General features: G+C 39.1%; 1 protein-coding gene across 9 annotated transcripts in view; it reads left to right on the top strand.

Moving 5' to 3' along the window:
• Cacna2d3 (calcium voltage-gated channel auxiliary subunit alpha2delta 3) overlaps positions 1 to 21,540 on the top strand; it is a 1,090,211-nt gene that overhangs the window by 5,472 nt on the left and 1,063,199 nt on the right. The window contains exon 2 of one of the 9 annotated variants that reach the window (XM_087181517.1): positions 1,006 to 1,093. The exons of the other annotated variants lie outside the window; for them this stretch is intronic. The gene's annotated coding sequence lies outside the window, so the exon portion shown is untranslated. The remainder of the gene's footprint in view (positions 1 to 1,005; positions 1,094 to 21,540) is intronic. 9 annotated transcript variants of the gene reach the window in all.

Genomic DNA, 21,540 nt, shown 5'->3' with positions numbered 1-21,540 from the left:
AAACCAGTTAGTGGACTAATTCAGTATCACACCCCTATGATCTAGTCACTCCCAAAAGTCTCACCTGTGAGTGCATGAGGCTTTGTTGGGATATATAGTTATAAGCCATAACATTCTACCCGACCCCCAGAGACTCATGGGCATTCCTTTATACAAAATGTATTTAGTCCATCTCTAAGAGTTACCAAATTCCTAGCAGTCTCAGCGTTGCTGAAAAGTCCAACTGCAAAGTCTCCTCTAAGATGTAAGGCAGACTCTTTTTTTTGTTGTTGCCTGGGATCCATCTCAGGTCCTTGCGCCTTCAAGATAGGTGGCGGAACCACTGAGCTAAATCCTGGCCCTTAAGGCAAACTTAACTGTGAGCCCCTATAAAAATGAAAAGAAAGTTAAACATTTCCAACACAGAATGGCACAGCATAAACATTCCCATTACAATGGTAGAATAGGAGGATAGAAAGGAATGGGGCCAAAGCAAGACCAAAGTCCAGCAGGGCAAACATTAAATCCTGTAGTTCCATGTCCAGCACCTGGGCGAATGCACAGCATGATAACTCCACAGAGCTTGGATTGCCTTGCTTTTATAGTACTACCAGTGATTTTGGTCCTCATGGCCTCTCTCTTGGGTTGTTCACTCCTTGCCACTTTCTTCAGACCCTACATTTTTGGCTTCTGCCACCTCCTGGGATCTCCACTGCGCTTTCAGCTTCGCCCTCACAGCCACACACACTGCCTTCCCAGGTCTTCTTCTGAAATCTGGGTGGAAGCCTTCGTGACCCACAACTCTTATATGCTGCATGTGCCTAAAACCAGCACCCTGTGGCTGATGCCAAGATCTACCGTGGCTGGGTTGCTGAACACTATGAATCCCAATCCTCAAGCCATCTCCCTTCTAGAAGATGGTACCCTGGGGCTGTCTGCTCTTAGCAATTTTGAGACTGTAAAGGGTGGATTCCTGCTGGTTTTTGTGATACCCTGAGGCCATCTTTTCACTTGTCCTTTTTCCAGGTACTTGGCTTTTTAATGCTAATCTGTTCAGCAACCAAGTTCTCTGCTCCATCTTGGAGAAGGCAACTTTACTGGAGCTTCCTTTCAGGTAAAATCAGAATTTTAAGTCATACTACTGGACTGTTTGCTCTGATTCTCAAGGTACAGCTGGCTAAAAGCCCCCAACAGTAGCTGTGCCACTACCTCGACATTAGACATCCTTGGAATTTCTTCTACCGGGTTAATTAGTCCGCTGCCCTTAATCTTAGTCTCCGGACATGAGCAAAGTGCAGAGAAATTTTCTGCCAAAGCATAACATACATGGCCTGGAGTCCAACTGCTAATTGCAGTCCTTGTTCCCAGCTGAAACATGATCATGGTCTTTACCAGCTACATTTGTATTAGCATTCTGATCTTCTTCATTCTGACCAGAATCTCCCATCAAACTTGTTTTACAGCATTCTATAGCTATTTCTCCAACCAGCATCTCCAAAAATTTCCAAATATCTCCTGCAAGCCAGTTCCAAAGGCTTCTGAACCATTTTCTCAGGTATTGTCACAGTGGTAACCCCACCCTCTGTACCAAAATCTGCCTTAGATACTTTTTTCTTGTTGCCAGAACACATGCTTACAAGTTAAAGGAAAGGTTTGTTCTATCCCAGTTTGTAGAGGTTAAATCCATAGTCGACTGGTTCCAAGGTAGGGTGGCATTGCAGAGGAGAAAGAATTCATGGCATCATAGACATGAAGCAGCAAATCTGCCCTTTTCTTTCCTTTTTCATTCCATCCAAGCTTCAAGCCTATTGTTTAGTGCCACCACACCCAGGTTGTGTCTTCCCTCTTCACTAAATCCAGCATCCACACCCAGAACTATGCTAAACCAATCAGTAGACTAGTCCACTATCCCAGACTCACGATCCAGTCACTCCCCAAAGCCCCACCTACTGTATAAGCATATGAATGAAGCTTTGAGGGGGAGGGTATCTAGATATAAACCATAATAGCAAGTTACTTTATTGTTCATAGAATTCAAGATAACACTCATCTTTATATTTAAAAAATTAGAGTATGGATATGTGCCACGTGTAATTTACTATTCTTATTTACTAACTGGTTTGATACAGACCATTTGATATTAGTCTTTTTTTGTTTTAAGGTGATATCTGTATATAATATTAAGATCAAAAGATGCAAGTGAATACCTCATGAAAGCAAGTTTCTCCTTTTTTCCTGAAACCTGGGATTGTCAAGTTTGATCCTCTGGTTTAGTGAAGCTGTCATAAACACTGCTTGGTGAATTCCTGCTGAGCAGTAGAAGTCTTACTGACAGATTCTTCTCTTTGAATTCCCATCTCCTCTTGGATCTTGGGCAAGCAATTCCTCACTCATATATTAGCCCTTTAATGCTTTTAAATACTTTCCCCATTATTTCGTGCAGCTCTCTCTAGTTGTCCTCAGGAGAGTTGGTACAAATTTCTTAATCCTCCGTGACAAAAGTGGAAGTTGATACATTTATGTCTCCAAAATAACGTGACAATTTAGATTAGGTCTTAGATCAAACAATGCTTTGCTTTTGACTTTAAAAATTCTGTTATTTACAAAGAAATTTTCCAGAACAACTGCTGTTTTCCTAGCATGGTCAAAACTATCATTATTACTTATAAATTGATATAAATAATTTATCATTACTTATAGATAAATAATTTATTATTAATCAAAAGAATATGATAAGTAGTAAGCTAAACGTGTGGGTGATTTAATAACACCTTTATTTTGCCAATAAACATTCCACTTTTACCGTGCATGGTGGCACATGCCTGTAATCCCAGCACTTGGGAGCCAGAGGCAGGAGGATTACTTGAGTTCCAGGCCAACCTGGGCTATGTAGTGAGTTCAGGGCCAGCCTGAACTACAGATCGAGTCCTTGTCTCAAAAAAACCAAAACCAAAACAAAACATTCCACTCTTTTTTTGTTGTTTTTTTTTTGGTACCAGGGATCAAACTTGGGTCCTTGCGCTTGCGCAGCAGGTGGTGAAACCACTGAGCTAAATCCCTGGCCCTACACTTTCAATCTTATAACCAACAAGTGAATAAAATTTATTTCGTTTTACATTCTTTGTATTTTAATGGTAGGGTCAATGAAAATAAGTCTGTGTATGGTCTGTTTGGAAAAACGTCTTTCCCTGTGTCCTAGTGAGGGCTGTTCCTGAGTCAGATCTTAAGCTAGGCTTGGAGAGATGGTATTAGGGATGCTTTTGTGCCTGCAACTAGGTAGCTCGAGAGACTTGCTAATGCTTCAACATCACCTTATTTTTTTCTTACTAATTTTTTTTTTCTTACTAATTTTATAACAAGCAGCTTGTTCGTATTACCCAGGGTCAAAAATGGGTCCCAACTTCAAAAACCTCATCTCCCACAATTATAGTAATTCATCTCTTTTGCTGTGAAACTTTAACTTGTTTTTGATGTGAAGTATGAGAGCCTGAAAATGGAATCTGGCAACTGAAGAAGTGTTGCTTGATATTATTTTCTCATTCTTTTTGAATGTATTTAGTTACTCCTTAGTGGTGCCCAGGCTTGCATGTTCAGACTGAGATGTCTCACGAGTATGTGGGGAAGCATATGTGCAGAAAAGTGGAGAAGCAGGTGGGAATGACTGTAGGCACCTTGGCACTGACCTGTTTGATCTTTTGTTCCTGGGCTGCACGGCACTGGCTGGCAGGGAAGGGAACAGATGCGGAGGACAGCAGTGGGCCTGGCACAGGAGAGAGCCATCGCTCAGACATCCTGCTGCAGGATCCATGACAGACAAACAGTTCACACTGGGACTCAGTAGGCTAACTGGGTACTTAGCAGCTCGGCTTGGGACTGTTCCCATGTGGGGAGCCACCCAGAATATGACTAGTCGTTCCAGTTGACTCCTGGTTTTTAGAAATGTAAAATTCCAAAGAAAGTCTTAAGTTAAATTTTTCATCTTGCAAAATTCATATCTATAACCCAGGATTTCTATTTCTAGAATTTCCTAAAAACAAAGAGAGGTTCAAAATGTGCAAGGATATTTATCCCGGTATTATTTGAAATTTTTTTAAAAAGCACCTCATGAAACTTTGTAACTGGGGAATCAGTTAAATTTTGGAATAGCATACTGTACATTAACATAATGGGAAAGCATGATACATTAGGTGAAATAAATTATAAAACAATAGGTACTGTATGATATCAGTACAAAAAAGGGAGCATTTATATGGAACTATACCCAAGGCATTATGAGAGCTATAATTTTTTCCTGTTTTTCTGTAGTTCTTAAATTTTCTGTAATAAATATGTATTCTTTTTATAAATATAAACAATACTTTTTCTTTTTGGTACCGGGTCTCGAACTCAGGACCTTGTGCTTGCGAGGCAGGCGGCAGAACCTCTGAGTTAAATCCCCGGCCCTTATAAACAATACTTTTGTTTAAAGCTTTATTTGTTAGAAACAAGGTTCATTTCTACTTTCATTTCAGTGGTTTGGATAATTCTTTAAAACATTTTTTTTCTTGCACAGGGGTAGAAAATTAACAAAGAAGATTTACTTAGATAATTATTAAATGTTGGAGCACATTTTAAAATAAATTTCATTTCATAAAGTTATCTAAGTATGAAGAGTATGTAAGAATCAAGGAAACATAGTGACAAATTCCTTGCAGGTTAGCTCAAAAAAGTCCTGATTGATTAAAAGGAAGCCTTAGCATTCAGATTTTGTGACTACTTCATTGGAAAGGCTGCAGAATAAATGCAGTCATTTTAAACATTTTTTTCTAAAGTCAGATCTTACTACTAAATTTAGAAAAGTTTATTATAGGGCTGTGGATGTTATAGCACTTTTTGGGTAGCAGACAGATTGTTGGTAGATCCTAGGGTCATCATGCTGATATTTTCAGCACCCTGAAAAAATGACCCATGAATCAAGAAAATTTAGCAAATTTGGATGGCAAAAAAACCAAGCAAACAAATCTTCAAAACAAATCCAGAGTTTAGTTCATGAGTGTTTTAACTTGCCAATCCTTTAAAGAATTTAGAAGATATAAAGTTATACTGTATCTTTAATTTTAGGGAAAGAAATTAGAGTTAAAAATCAGTATCTTTTGCCTTCCATCTGGAATGCAATCTGAAAATAAAATGCAAAGTGTCAGTGCTGAAAATACGTAATTTCTTTTAAGTATGCATACATACAGTGAAATAAAAGACTTGAGCTGCCTTCTAAAAGACAGTGGACAAACCAGGTGTGGTAGTGCATGCCTGTCATCCCAGCACTTGGGAGGCTGAAGCAGGAGGATCACTGTGAGTTCAAGGCCAGCCTGGGCTGCATAGTGAGTTCAAGGCCAGGATGAACTACATAGTGGAAACCCTGTCTCACAAAATAATAAATAAATAAATAAACAAACAAATAAATGACAATGGACAAAGACTGCAGAGACCTCAGTCTGTTCTACAAGACCCAAAGAAATTTGGGGAGGTTGTCCCCTACAGTGCCCAATAAGTGTGCTCTGGAATACCATCTACTTATTTTCTTTAATTCTCGCTCCCCCACCGTGGCATTTTGGCTTTAAGAATCAAGAAACTATATTTGAAACCTTAGACCAGTAAAAGAAATGGCTTCCTTTGACCCTGTAGGTCAGTGGTGGTGAATCTATGGCACGTGTGTTACTTGTTTTTCTTTTAAGAGAAAAGATGTTAATGTAGGAGTTTTTTCTAAACTAAAATCTCAGTATTCAGGTTTAATTGCAGTGTTGGCACTTTGTGATAAATGAGTGAGTTTGGGATTGCAGTTTGGGCACTCGTCTCTAAAAGGTTTGCCATCACTACTGTAGTGATGTGAGGCTTCTAAGAGCTTGTCTGGTTGTCTAGAAGAAAGACCTATAGATGCTTCAGGACATTCATTCCTTTTTTCATCCTTAATGGGCTATAGGTTTTCTGAACCCAGATTCTGGGCACTTTACTTTTTTCTCTAGGTCTTAAAAATCCATTTAAGTATTCAATCACTCCTGGTATTTGGTCCAATGTGACGAACTGTTATAGGCTCTTACTGTGTACAAGTCATCATGCCATACAATAGGACAGATAATAATAGTTAATGTTTCTTTAGCACTTATTATGTACCACATACCGTCCCAAGAAATTTCTATATGGAACATTATATTGAAAGAGCATGAGTTCCATGCTTCTAAATGAAAATTGGCAAGCCCTACATCTTCTCTGGTTTTAGGTTGCACACTGTCTCAGTTTAAAAATTAGAATATCTAGCTAGGCATGGTGGTACACGCCTGTAATACCAGCACTCTAGGAGGCTGAGGTAGGAGGATCCCACGTTCAAGTCCAGCCTGGGCAATTTAGCAATTTAGTGAGACCCTGTCTCAGAATTTAAAAATAAAAAACAAAAAAGGTGGGGAGGGTTCCTGGGGATATAGCTCAGCACAAAGGTCCTGGGTTCAATTGCTAGTGCAGCAGAAAAAAAAAAACCAATGACAAAAATAGCCCAGTCCTAAGTGATAGTCAAAACACCAATACTGACTGAAAAGAAGAGCTTTTCCCTTCTCTGGTGGAGGCTTGCTGTAGGGAGGAGATGGGTGTGACCAGATACTTCCCTTTCCTCCCCACCCACCCCTGGGCTTTACTCCACCTCCTAAAGCTAGGTTCTGGCCCCTCTGGAATGGGAAGGAGAGCTAAGGGGACCTGTTCTTCCTGTTCTTACCCATGATGCTTCATAATCTGGGCTGGTGCTCTCTGAATCCAGCTTTGTGGGTTTTTTTTTTTTAATTTTTTCAATTGCTGAGGATCTATCACAAACAGTACCCTTGATAACATCAGAAGCATTCCTATTCCTGATCTTGGCTTGCCCAGCTCTTCCTCTGTTCTAGTAATAAAGGTTTACTGCCAGCATTTCCTGCTGCTGTCCCCTTGCCCTGCCAGGCAGCCATCTTGACAGCACCCACCCAGTTGCAGCTCTTTCTCACATCCTTCACCCAACATTCTGGGAGTGCCAGCCAAGTTAGTGCCAGTCCTCGCTAGTGCCAGCCCCTTTTGCTAACTTGATTCCTCTGTTAGACAAAGGGGCCTGACCAATTGGCATAGTTTGCAGATTACCCCGTTGAGCAGCAACAGATTTTATATGCATCTCTTGGGCACAGCAAAGTGGGTTATAATGAGACCATGCTGAGTTTCAAAGGCGGATGGCCAGTTTGGGGATTACATAGGTGTCAGTCTGGAAGTGGCATGCTCCGTTAACTTAGGACTTGATCTTTACATCCTTTCTAGCTGTAAAACACACTCTTGTTCTACTTAAAAAATATATATAGCCATGTGGTACTTAACGTCAAGAATACATCTTGAGAAATGTGTCATTAAGTGATTTTGTCATTGTACCAACATAATAGACTTAAGATGGCATTACTGTAATTGACTTACTTTAACATATTTCTTGAAAGGTATTTAGTAGGCCATTTTGCATTACTGTAATGAAATACCTGAGGCAGGTTAACTTTACAAAGAAAATAGATCTATTCAGCTCACAGTTTTGAAGGTTGAAGGTCTAAACAGCATGGTACAGGCTCTGGCAAGGGCCCCATGACACATGACAGAGTATGTGTGGGAAAAAGGATTATATCTTGAAACAGTAATCCAGAGAGAGACTGCAATCCCACAATCCCTTCTGGGCATGTGCCCAATTAATATGCCCAAAGATCTCTCACTAGGCTTTACTTTTTGAAAGTTCCATATCACTTCTACACCAAACAGGACAATCCATATCCAAACCATAGCAACATCCATCCTACTTGATTTTCTTATCTTCTGTAACTGAATTGAGTAGTCTTAAATACTGTAGTAATCATGCATTACAATTTTTCAGAACCTTAGCGGTTACAGGTTCATTTTTCTTAGTCTTTCTCCCTTTACTTGAGATGAAAGCATTGCTGCCCTCTATGTATCCTTAGAAATCTTCAAAGAAATCCTTGTTTAATACTCCTGTCTCTACCCTTGAACTTTGTCTTTTTGTGTGGATAAGGCCTTAACATTTAAGGTGGTGATTTTCTTTTTTTTTTTTTTATAGCAAAACATTTATTGATACATTTCAGGCATACATAATGATAGCACTCATCATAGGGGATTGGCTACTTTGCAAAGATACAACTTGTTCTAGTTCCCATTTTATGGTGTTGTATCTTCTTTATCAAGTTGCCTCAGTCAAAACTTCATTTAATATCCTATTCTCTGCACCACTGATGCTCCCAACAAACAACCTCTATGAAATTGGTACACTTGTTATCTCTATTTTATAGATGAGACAACTGAGGCATGAGAGATTTAGCAACTTGTTCACAGCCACCAGCTGGTAGAACTGGGTTTGAAAGCCCAGGAAATGTGGCTGCAGAGTCCTGCTGTTAAGGAACTTACATTCTCCAGCAGAAGACAGGGATCTGCTACATGCACAGACAACTTAAGACAAGGTCAGGTGCCATAAGACAGTCACACTAAGTGCCCATGGGATGTGAAAGAGGGAGTGTCCATGCTGTCTGGGAGGAATCAGAAAAGGATTTCTGAGAAATGACAGTTGAAGAATACTCGAGGGATGAAGATGTTTTTGATAGGAGGAATTAGAAGTGAGAAATGAAATAAAGGATTACAATGAGATTGCATCCATCTTGCAGAAATCCATTCACTTGAAGCTCTAAACCATCATACACCTTGAACTTACTAAGACTCCTGATGAGATTAACTCAAACTGACTGACCTTTAAAAGCATCGGGTTTCCATAGATTATCTAATGAAAGACAATTGTTTTGGATTTGTTGTCTATCTAGTAAGTCATGTTGGTATGCTGCTACCTTAGGGATGTTCTGGTTAGTGTCACTTCTTGCATATAATATTTTCCTGTTCCTTCTGAATACTTTATAGATGAATGAAATATTTTGATTAATTTTTGTTCTTCCCAAGATGCAGTATATCTCAATTAAATTGAACTCTGATTATTGTTCATTGCCATCTTCTACACAGTAAAGCACAATAAAGCAGAAATGACACACTTCGGTGGCTGCAAGGGCATGCAGATGGAAATTGGCAAACAGAGTATATTCCTTCTCTAAACAGGATAGAAACTTTAGCATTATTCAGTTGTCCTCATGTGTGATAGGAGTCTTATATTGCCAGACTGTCTGATGGTTTCAAGAGAAATATGAAATCTGGTCTAAAATTTTCCTATTTTAAAATGTTAGTACCTGATTCATATTTTTTTTTAAAATGTGGTGCTGTCCAAAGAAAACATGAGCAGGGATAATAAAGCCCATGAGCCACCTGTTTGAAATGTTTAAGACATACTCACTAGAAGTTACTAAAAATCTCTCCAGGCCGGGCTTGAAGAAACAATATTTTAAATGCGCCCCCCCCCCCTTTTTGAGTCAGAGTCTTGCTGTATAGTCCAGGCTGGCCTTGAACTCACAGTGATCCTCCTGCCTGAGCCTCCCAATTGCTAGGATTACAGGTGTGCACCACCACACTCAGCAGAAACATATATTTTTTTAAAATCTCACCAAACCATTTATTATGGAAAATTTCAGACATTGAAAAGTAGAATAGGATAACAAACTCATCATTTCTACGTATTTTCTTAGTCATTTTCTTGTTGCTAGGATAAGATACCTGACATAATTTAAAGCCAGAGAAATTTACAATATTTTTATCACAGTTCCTGAAGTTTCAGTTCATGTTTTGCGGACTCAAATGCAGAATGGAATGGTGGAATGGCCTTGGATGTGGAAAGGTGCTCACCTCATGGGGGCTGGGAAGCAGAGAGCCAGGGGAGGAGCGGGGGAGGGAGTTCCACCCTTCCAGTTATGCCCTCAGTGACAGCGTCTTCTGAGCAGGCCTCTCCTCCCAACAGCAAGTCAGCGGTGCCCTCCTCAGTGCACCAACCCACTGAGGATTATAACGGCCCTGTGTTCCAAACAAGGCTTTGGGGCACACCCCAGCTCTATAACACACATCAGCCAGTTTAGATGATGATTGACTGATAGCCAGTCTTCTGTCAGGTATGCTCCTGCTCACTTTCCGCCATTTCTTCAGATAATTTTGAAGCACATTCTAAATGTCAGAGTTTTATCTGTAAACATTTCAGCATGCATCTCTAAAAGACAAGGACTCCTTAAACATGTAAAACTGCCATGCCATGTTCTCACTAAGAAAAATTAACAATAATTTCTTTTTTTTTCCCCCGGTACTGGGGATTGAACTCGATGTTGCACTTGCTGGGCAGGCGTGGTGCCACTGAGCTATGTCCCTGGCCCAACAATAATTTCTTAATATCATTAAATATCCAAATGTTCCCAAGACCTCTCCTAATTACCATAACTTTTTATAATTTTCATTTTCAAATCAGGAAATATATGTCTTGATAAATTTCTCAATCTATAGATTAACATATCATTTTTTAAAAAGTAAAGCTTTCCAATAAGAAAACTAGGAAAACATCTGTCCATGAGAGAAAATCCATGATCCTGGTAATTCAGTGACTGGAGTGTATTTCCTAGGAACTAAGAAAGTACCAAACATCATGTAGATACTCCCTCCATCACCCTATCACTGTAGTGCCTTAAGAAGTAACATTAAGTTTAAAACATCACAAAAATAATACATTAGGAAGAGATCAACAAAAACTCCATAAAAGGTTGGATAAAATGGTCAGAATCAGCATTTTTAGAACTGTGGAAATTAACCAAAGGCTCGCAGCAGTGAAGAGAGTATTTATTTAAGAAAAACTGATGAATTTTGGTTAAAAATGACTTCCCCTAGTCCCACTCCCCTTTCTGCTATAATCTTGAAAACCAACAGCCCTCAATTGTGAAAGCCCCCAGCTGGCAATCGAAAGAGGGGCAAAAAATGGGCCAGAAGCATTTTTAAAGCCTCGCAGAGAAATGCCATTATTCTGGCCTGTCTGAAGGGTCCCTGGAAGATCCCATTTGCAAAGCTGTCTTTTTTTTTTTGGTACTGGGGATCAAACCTCGGGTCTTTGCACTTGCGAGGCAGGTGGCAGAACCACTAAGCTAAATCCCCAGCCCAACAAAGCAGTCTTTATTTGACCTGAATCAGAAACTCAAAGTGTAGAAAAACATTTTAACAAAATATTTGTTGTAAGCCATTAAAATCAATTGATTGACCTTGTGAATGCCCCTGACAGTGAATGGCAGTTGGGAAGTAAGCAGTGAGCATACCCAAAAGCTTAAAAGAAAAAGTTGAGCAGTGAGATGTTCACAGGGGCTTTGAAAGTTGTGATCTGGTCTGGTAATATAGAAGCCTGCCTGCATAAGTAGGGCTGTGATCCTGCTCGAGAAAGGCCTGGAAGGGCCTCTGCTCTTTCCTTGGGCTGATTCTTAAGTGCTACACATACAGGAAGTGAAAGATAAGGAAAACCTGATTGACACATTTAAGGCCTGCCTCAACACTTTCCACAGACTCTTTCAGCAAAGAGTGGGAGATTTGCTGGTTCTCTATCATTAAGGAACTGTCCAGTCATTAGCTGATCACTAAGCTCACTGAGTAGGCTTCAGTGCCTACATAGAAGAAAGGCAGGCGGCGGAACCACTGAGCTAAATCCCTGGGGAGGCGATTCTCTTAAGTGAAATAGGACACACACGTGTAAATATGGAATAGTTTCTCTGGTGGAGAAACAAAGTGTAAATAAGGATCGAAAGGTATAATAGATAATGTGAAATAGGAAGAAAAGGGGCAAAGGGGAAGGGGGAGGGGTAGGGAAAGGAAAGAAGGGGATGGAATTAATATGAGAAAATGAAAAAATGGAAACAAAGACTTTGTAAATAGGGAGGGGTGGAGGGGGTGAAGGGAGGGCAGGGGAATAGGGAGAAAATAAGAACCAAGGTATATCATGTAAAGGTACAAATCTGCAATGATGAATGTGACTACTGTATACTTAAAATGTACCACTAAAATTTAAAAAAAAGAAAGCAAAACCAGTCTGGGAAACTTAGTGACAGGAGACCTTCTCTCAAAATAAAAATAAAGTTAAAGGTCTGGGGTTGTAGCTCAGTGTGAAGGCCCTGGATTCACTCCCCAGTATGAAAAAAACCTTAACAATAACAATGAATTGCACAAGGGCAAAGATGAATTGCTACATGATATTATGTTAAATGTCTATTTTAAATAAAAAGTTATAAGGTATGAAAGAAACAAGAATGTAAGGCTCATAAATAGCACAAAGGGAGGGGGCCACACAAAAAAAAATAAAAAGTTTTTGAGGAATCCCAGGCATAGGAGGTACTAAAGAAAGAATGTAAATCAATTGTTTTAAGTATGTTTGAATAACAAAGCAATGTCTAAAGAATAGAGAATGAAAGCATGAAATTCTGGCATTGTAGGGTACAGAAAAAGTGAAAACTCACTAGAGTGGCTCAGTAACATGAGCAAACAGAAGAAAGATTCAATAAACTAGATTCATTGAGATTATCTAATTTGAGGGACAATGAAAACATGAATCCTCTCATCACCATATGAGGAAATAACAAGGCAACCCTATGAATCAGCAAGAGGGCAAGAACTCAGTCACATTGCCAGCCTGGTCTTGAACTCCCAGCCAGAACTGTGGAACTAAATGTTTGTTGCTGGAGAAGAACATGTAGGAGGGGGGAAGGAAGGAGGGAAAAGGAGGGGGAAGGAGAAGAGAGAAGATGAGAGAAAAAGGAGGACGAGGAGGAGGAAAGAAAAATAAGACATTTTGAGACTATTTTTAAAGACCCATGGAACACCATCAAGCATACCAGTCTATGTATAATGGGAGTGACAAGAAGAAAAAAAGAGCCATAACTTATATTTGAAGAAATATGACCCCAAACTCCCCCAAATTGATGAAAAACATTAATTTATGCATCAAAGACCTAAAATAACTCCATGTAAGATAAAATCAAAGAGATCCACATGTAGGCACATGCCATTCAGTGAAAGTAAGGCTTCGTGGGAAATCTATGGTATCAAATGCCTATATCAAAAAAGAAATATTTGAAATCAATAATATAAATTTGAGGGTAGAATGAGAAGATCAAACAAAACCCAAAGCACAGAGAAAAAAGGAAGTAAATATAAGCATAGAAATAATGAAATAAATAGAAAAGCAATAAAAAATAAAACCAAAAATTCGTTCTTTGAAAAGATTAACAAAATTCACAAACTGACCAAGAAAAAGATAGTGAAGTTTCATATTACTAAACAAATGAAAAAAGTTGTTACTGACCTTGCAGAAATAAAAAGTAGTATAAGGAAAAACTATGGACAGTTGTATGTCAACAAATTAGATAAAGTAGGTGAAATGAACAAATTCCTAGAAATAAAACTACCAAAACTGACTGAAGAAGAAATAGATAATCTATGTAGGTCTAAAAAAGGAAGAGATTGAAGTAGTAATAAAATCTTTCTATAAACGGAAGCCTAGTACCAGATGGGCTTCTTGATGGATTGTGCCAAACATGTAAAGAATTGATATCAATCCTCCAAAAACTTAATCCAAAAAAGGAAAAAAAGAGAAAACTTATCTACTCATTTTATGAGACCAGTACGACCCTTATCCCAAAATTCCTGCTCTAGTGAAAAATACAAGGTGAACTCAGCAACATATAAAAAGATAACACAGCATGACCAATTGGGATATATTCCAGGGATGCAAGTTTTGTTTAACATTTAAAATAATCAATGTGCTGCGTAATTTTAATGGCTAAAAAGACAAAACCACATGGTCATATTAATAATTGCAGAAAATATACATTTGACAAAACCCAATGCCTTTTCATTAAAAAAAAAAAAGTCAACAGTTGAGGAATATTTAGAATATATGAAGAACTAAAAAAAAGATAAAGGAACTCAATTTAAAATGAGCAAATGGGGCAGGGGATTTAGCTCAGTGGCACTGGGCATGCCTCGAGAGCGAAAGGTCCTGAGTTCAATCCCTGGTACCAAAAATAAATTTAAAAGTGAGCAAATGATTTGAATAAACATTTCTTCAAAGAAGATACATACATGACTAATAAATGCATGAAAAGGTGCTCAGTGCCATTAGTTATTAGGGAAATAGAAGTCAAATCCACAGTGAGATGTCACTTTTCACACGATAGGAAAGCTGTCATATAGAGGCAGATGATAACAAGCGTTGACAATGACGTAGAGAAATTGAAGCCCTCATGCATTGTTTGTGGAAATGTAGAAGGGGTACATAAATTTTGGAAAACAACTTGGTAGTTTCTCAAAGAATTTAACATAGAGTTTGGCACATGACCCAGCAAGTCTATTTCTAAGTTGTTGTTTTTTGTTTTTTTTTTGGTACCGGGGATCAAACTCGGGACCTTGCGCTTGGGAGGCAGGCGCCAGAACCACTGAGCTAAATCTCTGGCCCCCAAACATTACTCCATTATCATTTTGGTTTTGGGGTTTTTTGGGGGGGATTTTTGGTACTGGGGATTGAACTCAGGTCCTTGCACTTGCACAGCAGGTGCTGAAACCACTGAGCTAAAGACCTGGCCCCCTTTTTTTTTTTTTTTTTTTTTGGTACTGGGGATCGAACTCGGGACCTTGCACTTGCGAGGCAGGCGCCAGAACCACTGAGCTAAATCCCCGGCCCCTATTTCTAAGTTTATATCCAAGAGACTTAAAAATATGTGTTTACAAAGCTTGCACGTGAATATTTATGGTAGCATTATAGTAATCTCAGAGTAGAACTAACCCAAATTTTATACACCCAATGAATGGATAAACAATATAATATATCCATCCAATGGAATATTATGTGTAGATAAGAGGAGATGAAAGCTGGATGTGGTGGCACACACCTGTAATCCTAGCACCCTGGGAGGCTAAGGCAGGAGATCACAAGTTCAAGCCCATCCTGGGCAACTGAGTGATTTACTGGGACCCTGTCTCAAAAATAAAACTAAAGGGTTGGGAATGTGGCTCAGTGCAAAGGCCCTGCATTCAATTTCCTGTAACACACATGCACACACACAAAAGAAGGAATGAAATACTACAAGAATGAACCTTAAATATTTGCTAAATGAAAGAAGCCAGACCCAAAAAGCCACATGAATGATTATATTTACATCAAATATACAGCATAGGCAAATCCACAGTGACGAAAATTTGCTATGAAGATGCAAAAGGCTTGGAGGAAGACAGAATGGGGAGGGACTAAATGGACGTGGGGCTTCCTGTGGAGTGGTTCTGGAATTACAATGTGGTGAAGGTGGAATGACCTTGTGCATATAATGAAAACTCACTGAATTATATATGTTAAAGGGTTATTTTCTGCTGTATGAATTTTGACTCGGGTTTAAAAACTGTAACATGTTAAAGACACTGTTACATAGGAAGAAGAATCTTGGCTAGGGCCAGGGATGTAGCTCAGTGGTTCAGCCTCCTGCCTTGCAAGCGCAAGGACCTGAGTTCGATCCCCAGTACCAAAAAAAAAAAGCATGAAGATGTGTTCTGTCCATGTACCAACTCCCACAATGAATGAGATCATTGTGCACTGCAAACATGTGCTAATAAAAATCTTAGAAATTAAAAAAATATGCAGAATTTGCCATCTTGACCAATTTTTAATGTAGAGTTCAGTGATACTGAGTACATTCACATTGTTTTGCAGCCATCACCACCACCAATTTCCAGAACTCTTTTCATCTTGCAAAATGAATAGAGTTTAACTAGTTTCTAAATTAGTTAAGATTTAAATTGTATCCACCCCTGGGCTGGGGATTTATCTCAGTGGTTCCACCGCCTGCCTTGCAAGCACAAGGTCCCAAGTTCGATCCCCCGTACCAAAAATAAAAAACCCCAAAAAACCAAGAGATAAGTTATATCCACCCCTTTCAATAAATTTGTATGTTGAAGTCCTAACACCCTGTACCTCAGAATGTGACTGTATTTGGGGAATAGGATCTTTATATAAATAATCAACTCACATTGAAATCATTAGGGTAAACTCTGACCCAGTATGACTGTTGTCCGGATGAAAAGGGGGATTTGAACACAGCGACATGCATAGAAGGATGACAGTGTAAAGGGGCAGGGGGAGGAGGCAGCGGTTTCCAAGTCCAGGAAAGAGGCCTCGAACAGATTCCCCTCCATGGCCCTCAGCAGGACACAGTGCGTTGGTACTGCCAGTACCTTGGCTTTTGACTTATACTCCTGAGAACTATGAGACAATAAAGTTGTTTTTGAAGGGACCTTTTTTTTTTCTCCATTAAGTTTATTGGTACATTTTAGGTATACAATACAGTTATAGTCATCATTGCGATCTTGTACCTGTACATGATGCATCTTGGTTCTTATTTTTCCCCCTTCCCCTGTCCTCCCTTCACCCCCTCCTCCCTTCCCTATTTACAAAGACTTTGTTTCCATTTTTTCCTTTTCTCATATTTTTTCTTTTCCCTTCTTTCCTTTCCCCTTCCCCTCCCACTTTCCCTGCTCCTTTAGACCTTTTCTTCCTGTTTCACATTATCAATTATACATTTTTATCTGAAAGGACCTATTTTGTTACAGCTATTATGGCAGCTCTAGCAAACTAATACGTTAATCACATGATTTTGTTAAAGCAAACTAAGTGTCTAACAAAGCTATAAAAGTTACAGAAATGTCAGTTTTTAAAATTTTGGTTTTTTGAGCCAGGATCTTGCTATGTAGCTCAGGCTGGAATTGAACTCACTATGTAGCTCAGGCTGGTCTCAAACTCATGGCAATCCTCCTGCCTCAGCCTCCTGAGTGCTGGGATTACAGATGTGTGCCACCACACCCAGCCGAGAAATGTCAATATTTTATTTTGCCATTTTTAAAGTTCACAAGAGTTCCTAGGTTATTTCTGTGTCATGTAGCTTTTCTTAATGGAAATCTAATTTCACAGAATGAAGAAAAAAATATTGCACTTGCCTCATTTCTTCCCATTATTTGAAATGAGTCCTATGATGTGATATTCTTAGCTAGGTTTGATCTTTCATGTGTCTTGCTGGAAAGGAGCTCATTTTTGATGTCAGTCTACTTGGGACCCATCAAAGGTTTCAGAGCATTTGTACTTCATCATTCTCAGCAGAACCACCTGCACAATGATGAGGTCTGAAAGCCCTCTTCCTCACAGTGCCTTGATTTGTAGGTTGCTGAATATAGCTAGATTGAAAAGTGCTTGTTTGAAAGGAAATGGATGTCATCAATCCTTCCAGCATATGAAAAGCTAAAGGACACAGATCACAAAATATAATGACTGCCTAGAAACCCACCTGTAGAGGGGCAGCCTGTGTAGTGTGCTGAATTTTAATCATCTGCTTGGCACATTTGCTGTAGAATCATTTAGTTTTGAAAGGCTCTTTTTTTATGTGTCATAGCCTGTGCGATCATTTGCATAGACAAAGAAAGAGAAGCCCCTCAGCTTCCAGATTGTGGAATCGCGCCATGATTATTAATTATGGCCCATCTTTTAATATATTCCTCAGAGCAGAATAGACAGAAGTTACCAGCTGGTTCCTGCTGATTGCAAGACTCATTTGGTCAGTTAAGGCAGTGAGCTCTCAAGCCTCCTATTTCCATATTCTTTGATGGAATTGAGCCCCTGAAATCTTTTGGTGTATCTCAGTATTCTGTCTCCCTAAATTAACCCAGAGATACTCGGTATTTGTGGGGATAAGGTTTCATGGGTTTATGAAATCCTTTCAGATGTGTTGAGATTATTATGAAAGCTGCAGAGGGAACTTTATTCGTGGGAGGACTTGAAGATTCTATGTAGCAACTAAGAACCAACTCTCACACTGGACAGTTGCTTTAGCAGCCCTCACTGTGGCAGAGGGGTGTGGAATTTGAATTGTTTGCTGTGTAGATAGATGCATGACAGATGTGGGTTGAATATCTCTTGGGAGGACATGGGGCTCATGTAGGAGGTAGATGGGAATGTTCACATTTTATTCTATGTGCTTTATTTTGGTTTGATTTTATTGGAAAAGGGATTATTCGTACTATGTCACTTACCATCAATGATAAGAATGCACATCTTGAACTGAAGTGAAAACAAATACTCAGATACTTAAATAACCAACACCAAATGTTTTAGATTTGTCTTAAAAGATGCTAAGTGGAGCACACTGATTAACAGAAACACAATTTTCTTGACTTCTCTTTCCTAGCCCTCATGTGGCACTTTTTAAAATGCTGTCCCTAGGATCCATTAAAAAAAAAAGAACAGTCCGGGCTTTTGAGTAGTTTCCTAATGTGTCGGGCACTGTGCTAAATGTGTTACAATGTCTTCACCTTTAATCCTCACCAGAATCCTAAAGAGGAAAAAGTGATGACTTTTAGAGAATTAGCCACATAGACATCATCTACAGGTACTGCCTCAAGTGTATTATTGTGTGTTAGGAATGTATTTTAAACACTGAATGTAACAAAATGCCATGTGGATATACTGTCTTTTCATTGAATTTACTATTAAAATGATGAGCTGTTCAAGCAAAAATAAGCATAATTGTCTTCTTCTTTAGTCATTCTTTTGTTACTAGGAAATAAATCTCCACTGGAGCACTGTCCTGTTACCTGCTTATACAAGTAGCTGACATTGGAATTTTGGCTTGAAGATCACATCCTAAGCTAGAAGAAATAAAATACCAAGATATGTCAAAAACATAATTAGGGCTGGGACTACAGCCCAGTGACAGACTGCTTGTTTGCCTAATGTGTGAGGTCCTGGGTTCAATACTCAGCAGAAAGAAAGAAAATGAAAGAAAGAAAAGCAAGCAAGAAAGAAAAAGGAAAGGATAAAGGAAGAAAGAGAAAAAGAGAAAGAGAGAAGGAGGGAGGAAGGGAAGGAAGGAAGGACAAAGAGAATTATTACTACTGTATAGAATATGGGGAAGTAGACTAGGCTGGCTCCCATATAGTAAGTAATGATAACGGATAACTAATGCTTAAGCATCAGAGCTTTTAAAGATTTTGTCTTCTATTGGAAACCTTTAAAAATGATGTAGCATACATTGTGAGGATGGGGACAGTACAGTACTTGTTATTTCATCTTGTCAACGCAGCTTTTATGATGATGAACACCAGGTACTGCTCTGTGCTAGACTGTGAGATAATGTAATTAATTTAATAGGTCCTCTTAAGGTATACCTCCTCTTGTAACAGGGACCCAGGAGACCTGCAGATAACCAGTGGGTAGCTAAAAGCTGCATAAACCTTGGCGTCTCTGCCTTCATTTTTTTCTTTATTGCCTTAAATTTTGGCATCAGATCCCTTCTCAGCACTGCATGTAGGCATGGTAATCATTTAGGGAGTGTCAGTGTAACAGTTGGCAAAACAAAGTTGATTAGTCCTAAATTTACATAACCTATCATCCTCCTTCAAGGCTGAGAACCCAAGATAAAAGGTTAACACTTGGGGCTGGTGATTTAGCTCAGTGGTTCCGCTGCCTTCCTTGCAAGCGCAAGGACCCAAGTTCAATCCCCAGTACCAAAAAAAAAAAAAAAAAAAAGATTAACAGGGACATTCAGCTACATTCAAAAGTCTCCATTGCCTTAATCCTATGGTCTCCTTGGATTCCAACAGGGACTCCAACAAGATTGAGACTTCTCCAAGCAAAAATAATGATCTCATGGAGACTGAACTGCCCCTGAAGCAATAAGCACTTCTCTCAGAGCCATCTTGCAAAAGCAGAACTGAGAAAATGAGCAACCAGAATCTGGCCTATTGAGCAAATCTCTAAAACCTGGCCTGAGTCATCTGCAAATAGGCTGGTCTGACCCATTTCATCAGAATGTGCCCCCTTCAGCTGCTCAAGCTGGAGTCCTTTCACTGTTTTTAAGGGACCAGGTTTGTCACTGAACGGGAACTCCCCTTCCCCCAGAGATGGGGATGTCAGCTCAGCCAGCTGAATAGGTTCTTGATTCCTACTGCAGAAAACCACTTCAGGATGCATCATTGAGTGACATAGACAGATTTATTAGCAGAGTTAAAGAAGTGTACGCTCAGGGAAAATGGAGTTGTGGGGCTTTGAGAGAGGAGCCCGGTGGTCCAGGGTTGGGAATATATGTGTACGTACGTGGCTTTTAAGGTGCATGATCTAAGATATTTTGCCTAAAAACATTTTTGAACCCTTTGAATCTGTTTCTTCATCTTAGATTGCTGCTCTTTGCTTTATCAAGTAGCTAAATCTATGCACTTATAGTAGTATATTTAAGGGATTTGGGTATAATAGGCCTGGAAGAAAAATAGAAATGAGATTCAAGAGAATAAACAAGGCTGGGGAGAACATACAAACCGATGGTGTAAAAATATGGAATATAGACATGGAGAACCTTGGGTAACTTTGTTGTGTCTGACTGGCACTTAAAGGTATAATTTTGACATCATGATCAACCTCCTTTCTACCTATCTTTATTTGATCTACCCTACCTTAGCTTGATCTTTATCGATGCTTCATGCTAAAGCCCCTTACCATTTTCTCTTATTTTCCAATTAGAGTCTTTTTCTCCTGCAAATTTGTGTCTCAGGCTTAACTTCCATTATCACTGCATCAAGGACTCACACTAGCAGATGAAACTATTGGATATAGTCCTTTTCAAAATAGTTCTCTTGTATGGTTTTATGCTATTCTGAGAATGCAGTGATTGTATGCACCATATTTGAAATCCTTCTGTAGGAGTGTGCACCTTTCTGAGTACTGTGATAAAGTCTCCAAACTCTCCCAATTCACCCCACCTCAGTGTGAATCACGCTTTTATCCAGGCTGCATACCTTTCCTGCACATCAATCAGTAGTTATCTTGGTTATTAGATCCACTGCCAAAGTATCACAGAGCTTGTGTCAAATAACCCTTATTTTACTTAATAGTGGTCTTAAAACACAAGAGTATTGATGCCAAAGACAAGCTGGAAAGCATTTCCTTAAGTGAAAAGGTAAAAGCTCTCGACTCACTGAGAAAAGAAAAAAAAAAAAAAAAGCATACCCCAAGGTTGCTAAGATCTATGGTAAGAACAGAAATCTATCCTTGGCATTGTGAAGAAAGAACAAGAAATTCGCGTGCTAGTTTTGCTGTTGAACATCAAACTGCAGAAGTTAGGGTCACATTGCTTAGCAAGTGCTTAGTCATTCACTTTGCTCCAGCTCATTGTGTTGGCATCTTATTGTTTCATCATCGCAGGAGGGATGAGCACAGTGTAGTGAGATATTTTGAGAGAGAACACATTCACGCAATTTTCATTACAGCATATTACAATTTCCCTATTATGTAATTTTCATTATATATGTGTGTGTGTGTGTGTGTGTGTGTGTGTGTGTGTGTAATTTCCCTATTTTATTTTCAGTTATTGTGGCATATGATAAATTTTAACTTAGAAATTAGGGACACTAATTAGAATTAGGTACTGTCTGCGCTTTCAGGCATCTACTGGGGATCTTGGAATCTTTCTCTTGTGGAAAAGGGAGTCTATTGTGTGTGTGTATATATATATGTGGTACAGACATGTTTTATATATATTGAGGCTCTCAAGAAACAAT

This window comes from Heterocephalus glaber, unplaced genomic scaffold (genome assembly GCF_053883595.1).
Source record: "Heterocephalus glaber isolate CG9 unplaced genomic scaffold, H.glaber_assembly_v1.0 deba00001472, whole genome shotgun sequence".
Lineage (NCBI taxonomy): Eukaryota > Metazoa > Chordata > Mammalia > Rodentia > Bathyergidae > Heterocephalus > Heterocephalus glaber.
This window is presented reverse-complemented; position numbering and strand designations above follow the sequence as displayed.